The following is a 6,229-nucleotide window of genomic DNA, read 5'->3' on the forward strand; positions in this document are numbered from 1 at the left end:
CATGAAGTTCACTGGGTTTATCGTTGTTTAAAAAAAAAAAAAAACTCCCCCTCTCCAACGTAGCCTTGGTATATACTGTATACAGAATGTCAGGAATGTACAAATACTTAAGGTTTTGAAATGACACTTGAGAATTGGTCTTTCAAATTTTATCCAATCTTGGCTTCATAGTCGCATCTATTTAGGAGAGAAGTCTACTCTCCTTGTTTGACGAACAGAAGTGGTAGTATCATCAGCAAAATTTTCTTCCAGTTGAAGAGCGATTATCAAATTTTAGAAAGAATTTAGAATCGTGGTAGTGCGTTTGTGATGTTCACCGTCTTGTAATAGGTCATTGATCAATAAATGTGACTGGCAATATCTCTCAACTTTCTAAACGTGGCAGTTGTAGCGAGGCTCTGAAAGAGGCCTTCTTTCCCAGCTTAATCTAGCCAACGGCGAAGTACTGTAGTGTCTGTAGAAGAAAGCGACGTTAATTTGTGCCGGTAAGACAGAGGCTCGAGAGAATTAGAAGACTGGCTTGTGGCTATGTTTTAATCATTTCGAAAAATAAAGCAGCGGAAGAATCGTCCAAACATAGTTTTACGTAACTAAAATGGCGTAGAAACTGGGCCGAAAGATTTTTAAGCAGTTCAGCCGTTTGAGGTGAGATCAAGGACAATTTTGATGGAATCTGAAGAGCATGGTTGATTTACCCTTTAGCCAAAGATAATCAGAGAAATGAACGGTAGACTAGATGGAGAAATAGGGCGAAACTGTCTTGGAGACATTAAGCCTGAAAGTGTCAATGGGATTCCATCAAGAAATTGTCTTAGACAACAGAAAGACGTATAAAGAAGCAGTTTGTATTAGGTTCAAACGGAGTGGAAAAAATAATAATAGATATTTGAATCATTGGTAGGGGCATGAATAGGAGATAATAGGAGATCGATAAAGCAGAAGATCTTTGATAAAAAGGAGGGAGAAATTAGCAAGAGGGCAGAATGAGTAATATCACAAAAGTTGGAGGAGCTAGGTGTGCAGGTGCAGGCCTCACGGCGTACAGTTTACGAAATGATGAGATACAGGCTATAAATAAGTTTACAGAGTAAATGATAATGGTCGAGTAATTTAAATTATTAGTACTGAAGAATGAGAGTAATTTATGTTTTGAATGAGGAAAATTGAATATTTGTTGCTGAGAAAAAGTGTAATGACAGCGTGGGATTTTAGGTCATATGAGCGTTTATAAAGTTGTGTGTGTAAGACTAAATATGGTTGAAAGCAAGTTGGAACTGAATTCATGTTAAATTCTTTCGTGTACTGTGGCAACGAGCTGAAATGATATTTACGGTCCCGTAAGTGAAAATCATTCTTTATTGCAAAGTAAAAACATCATCACTCTCTCTCTCTCTCTCTCTCTCTCTCTCTCTCTCTCTCTCTCTCTCTCTCTCTCTGGGAATGAAACTGGTTCGCATATCATTGAACACCACTTCTTGTCTCAAGTTTAATTTCCTTGATGTAAGCCAAAAAGGGTCTGCTTCAGAATATTATTTTCCTTGCGGCCAACATTTTTGAGGAGCATGTGCACTTTCTTATATATTAATTATTTGCCGTTTCTCATCTTTTGCCCAGTAATACTTTTAGCATATGTGTTACGGCTTCCCTCAGTTATTTTTACTCGTTGTTTTTGTATGATGGCTATTGAAATATTTATTCTGAGATTGGAAGAACTTTGACCGTTAGACATAGACCCCATTTCTTTCAAAAGGCAGCGTAACACCCTATTTGCCTCCAACTCCCACATTTACGTGTGAAGGGAGGTAAAGCAATCCAGAGTTGTTCGCTCCATCGACTTTATTGCCTTCTACTCTATAGCTTTGGAATCTTTTCGCCTCTTTTCTTTGGCGTGGTTCTTATTATATCTCCACTTTTTATGGGACGATCTTATCACTTCCTTTCATTTAGACCCTGTTCTGTATATTTTTCTTAGTTCTAGACTAGATATGAAATCTTGTTTCCCGTCTTGTCATACTTCTCATATTGGGGAAACAGAGCAAAGCAATGCTATAAGCACCGATCTGGGGCTACAGATGAAGAAAGTTGATAATTGCCAGGGAGGTCACCATTTCAGACATTCACAACTATTGCAGAATGTTGTGGGGGGGAGAAAGCCATTGCTTAGTTATGGAGGAATGGGGGTTCCTTTCAGCATCATTCTCCCACCCTGTGACCATATCTTTTCGCCCCCTAACGTGACATATCTCTTGCGAGTTGGTTTGCCCTTTCTGTCTCTCCTATCTATCGATTCGAACCCTCCTCGAGGGCACTGTCGAAAAAGGAAATGGTGCTCCTCTACGAAAAAAGATTGAAATGTCATGTATTCATAAGAAAGAATGTATGTAGGGAATTCGCTTTCTGAACAAAGTAAATTTTGCTCTGTTGATTTTTATTAAATGTTTAAAACTAACTTTACTTAGAACCGGTCAGTCTTGATGTTCTTGTTTTGTCATTTTTTTATGTGAAATGTTTTCACATTGCGTTTTTTGCTGATCTTAAAACAGCACCATCACACAAATGCGAAGTAGATAAGGGGAACAAAGTTTATCTCAGCCTATTTCAAGATAGTGTTATGTAGAGGTTAGATCCTTTGCATTTCTGTTTCCTAACTGAAACAAATTTCAGAAGGCTAGTGCACAGTGGAGTGGCAGAATATCCTGTTCTTTGGCGAATAGACTTCTAGCAATACTTTTGGTTTAATATAGTAGACAGTCTAATAGTGATTTAGAGAGTATGTTTAGATGAAGAGAAAGGGGGTTTTCCGCCTTGTAAGAAATGATTCTAGGTTATTTCGACATTGTCAATAAATTTAATTTGCTCTGATTCTACTTTAACAAAAGAATTCGTGATTTCTCAGTACGAATTTTGTCTGGCCCCCATGAAAAAGGGAGAATTTTCTGATTAGGAATCCCATCAGTATCAAAATACTGACTTCCGTCCAAGGAAGGAGACTGCGCAAGAGAGATATTCATGTGATACTAGTTTTGTCTCATGTTTAACTGGAGTTTAGTTAGGAAGAGTTCAGGAACACGGTTGGATTTATTCTTAAGCTGAGAGTAATAAGCAATAATGTTTTGATGTTGGATTTTATAGTGGAGCAGATAAGCCATACAATCGTTCATTTGATGATACAAGCATGAAATGTGGCAGAAGTACTCAATGGGGGGTAGACTTTAAGAAAAAAGTGCTAGCCACCTGAAATTACCTTAGGTGGCCATTTTCCAAGATGGCCGCCCTATGGCGGTTATCGTGAAAAAATGCCAATATATTTTTGTATAAACAGCAATCATTATTGGGATAAATTAGGGGGTTCTTTGCCATAAACTTGCAGGCTTTACTTGGGAGAACAGTCCTTGCCATTCAGGGATCCAATTTGTCGGCCATTTTCCAAGATGACAGCCAGGTAAGCCTAATATGCAAAATAATCTAACATTTTTGGTGTTCCTACATATTTGTCTATACAACTTGATTTCTATGAGTATATATAGCCATTTGCTCATAGATATAATTAAAAAATATAAGTGACAAATATAGTAACTCAGTGTCCAAACGCATTGAGCAATTTCAACCAAACTTGATATACATATGACTTACTATCTAAGAAAGAATACTGTCGGGGTAATAGATCACTGGCACCAAAGCCGGGTGGGAAGGGGATGACGTAAAAATAACCGAAAACAACAGATATTAGTGTCTAGTCCATAGTTTTCAAGGTCTCTGAAATAAATAGTGACACTCCTGATGCCCTTAAAGTCCAAGTTCAGTTCCGATAGGAAGGGGGATGAGAAGGGGTGGGAAGGGGTGACATGTAAAAATAACTGAAAACGACAGATATCAATGGCTAATCCTTAGTTTTTGAGGTCGCTGAGATCAATAGTGACACTCCTGATGCCCTATAAGTCCAAATTCAGCTCTGATAGGAAGTGGGGTGAGAAGGGGTGAGAAGGAGGTGACATGTAAAAATAACCAAAAACAACAGATATTAATGTCTAATCCATAGTTTTCGAGGTCACTGAGATCAATAGTGACACTTTCGATGCCCTTTAAGTCCGAGTTCAGCCCTGTTAGGAAGGAGGGTTGTGAAGGGGGTGACATGTAAAAATAACCGAAAACGACAGATATTAGTGTTTAACCCTTAGTTTGTGAGGTTGCTGAGGTGAATAGTGACACTCCCAATGCCCTCTAAGTCTAAGTTCAGCCCAGATAGGAAGCGGGGGATGGGAAGGGGAGGGAAGGTGTGACATGTAAAAATAACTAAAAACAACAGACATTTGCGGTTAACCCATAGTTTTTGAGGTCGGCGAGATGAATAGCAACACTCCCAATTCCCTTCAAGTCCAAGTTCAGCCCAGATAGGAAGTGGGGTGGGAAGGGGTGACATGTAAAAGTAACCAAAAATGACATATATTAGTGTTTAACCCATAGTTATTGAGGTCGCTGAGATGAATAGCAACACTCCCAATGCCCTTTACGTCTAAGTTCAGCCCAGATAGGAAGTGGGGATGGGAAGGGGTGACATGTAAAGATAACCAAAAACGACAGATATTAATGTTTAACCCACAGTTTTTGAGATCGCTGAGATGAATTGTGACACTCCCAATGCCTTTTAAGTCTAAGTTCAGCCCAGATAGGAAGTGGGGATGGGAAGGGGTGGGAAGGCGTGACATGTAAAAATAACCAAAATTGACAGATATTAGTGTTTAACCCATAGTTTTTGAGATCGCTGAGATGAATAGTGACACTCCCAATGCCCTTTAAGTCTAAGTTCAGCCCAGATAGGAAGCGGGGATGGGAAGGGGTGGGATGCCGTGACATGTAAAAATAACCAAAAACAACAGATATTAGTGTTTAACACAGTTTTTGAGGTTGTTGAGATAAATAGCGACACTCCCAATACCCTTTAAGTCCAAGTTCAGCCCAGATAGGAAGTGGGGTGGGAAGGGGTTACATGTAAAAATAACCAAAAATGATAGATACTAATGTTTAACCCATAGTTTTTGAGGTCGATGAGATGAATAGTGACTCTCCCAATGCCCTGTAAGTCCAAGTTCAACCCTAGGAAAGCGGGTGGGAAGGGGGGTAACATGTAAAAATAACAAAAACGACAGATATTATTGTGTAATCTATAGTTTTTGAGAATGCTGAGATGAATAGTGACACTCCTGATGCCATTTAAGTCAAAGTTCAGCCCCAGTAGGAAGGGACTGAGAAGGGTGGGGGTGACATGTAAAAATAACCAAAAAAAAAACAGCTATTAATGTCTAATCCATAGTTTTCAAGGTTCCTGAGATGAATCATGACACTCCTGATGCCCTTTAAGTCCAAGTTCAGCCCCAATAGGAAGGGGGGTTGAGAAGGGGTGGGAATGGATGACATGCAAAATAGCCAAAAATGACAGATATTAGTGTCTAATCCATAGTTTTCAAGGTCGCTAAGATCAATAGTGACATTCCTGACACCCTTCAAGTCCAAACCCACCCTTGATGGGAAGGGGGGTTGAGAAGGTGGTGACATGTAAAAATAACAAAAAATGACAGATATTAGTGCCTAGTCCATGGTTTTCAAGGTTGCTGGGATGAATCGTGACACTCCCGATGCCCTGTAAGTCCAAGTTCAGCCCTGATAGGAAAGGGTGTTGAGAAGGGGTGGGAAGGGGTAACATGTAAAAATAACAGAAAATGACAGATATTTGTGTCTAATACATAGTTTTTCGAGATCACCAAGATATATAGTGACACTCCCGATGCCCCTCAAGTCCAAATTCAACCCCGTAGGAAGGGGGGCTGAGAAGGGGTTAGAAGGGGGTGACATATAAAAATAACCAAAAATGACAGATATTAGTGTCTAATCCATAGTTTTCAAGGTCACTGAGATGAATAGTGACACTTCTGATGTCATTTAAGTCCAAATTCAGCCCTGATAGAAAAGGGGTGTGAAGGGGTGAAAAATAAAAGGTCAAAAATGACGGATATTATTGCCTAATCCATAGTTTTCGAGGCTGCTGAGATGAATAATGATGCTCCCAATGCACTTTAAGTCCAAGTTCAGTCCTGATAGGTAAAGGAAGTGAGAAGGGGTGAAATATAAAATATCAAAAATGCTGGGCAATGTAACTGAAACAACTATCTTAACAGGAAAGGGGGAGAGTGTGTGTGAGAGAGAGAAAGAGTGAGAGGGAGAGGAAGTGAGA

This window comes from Macrobrachium rosenbergii, chromosome 12, assembly GCF_040412425.1.
Source record: "Macrobrachium rosenbergii isolate ZJJX-2024 chromosome 12, ASM4041242v1, whole genome shotgun sequence".
Lineage (NCBI taxonomy): Eukaryota > Metazoa > Arthropoda > Malacostraca > Decapoda > Palaemonidae > Macrobrachium > Macrobrachium rosenbergii.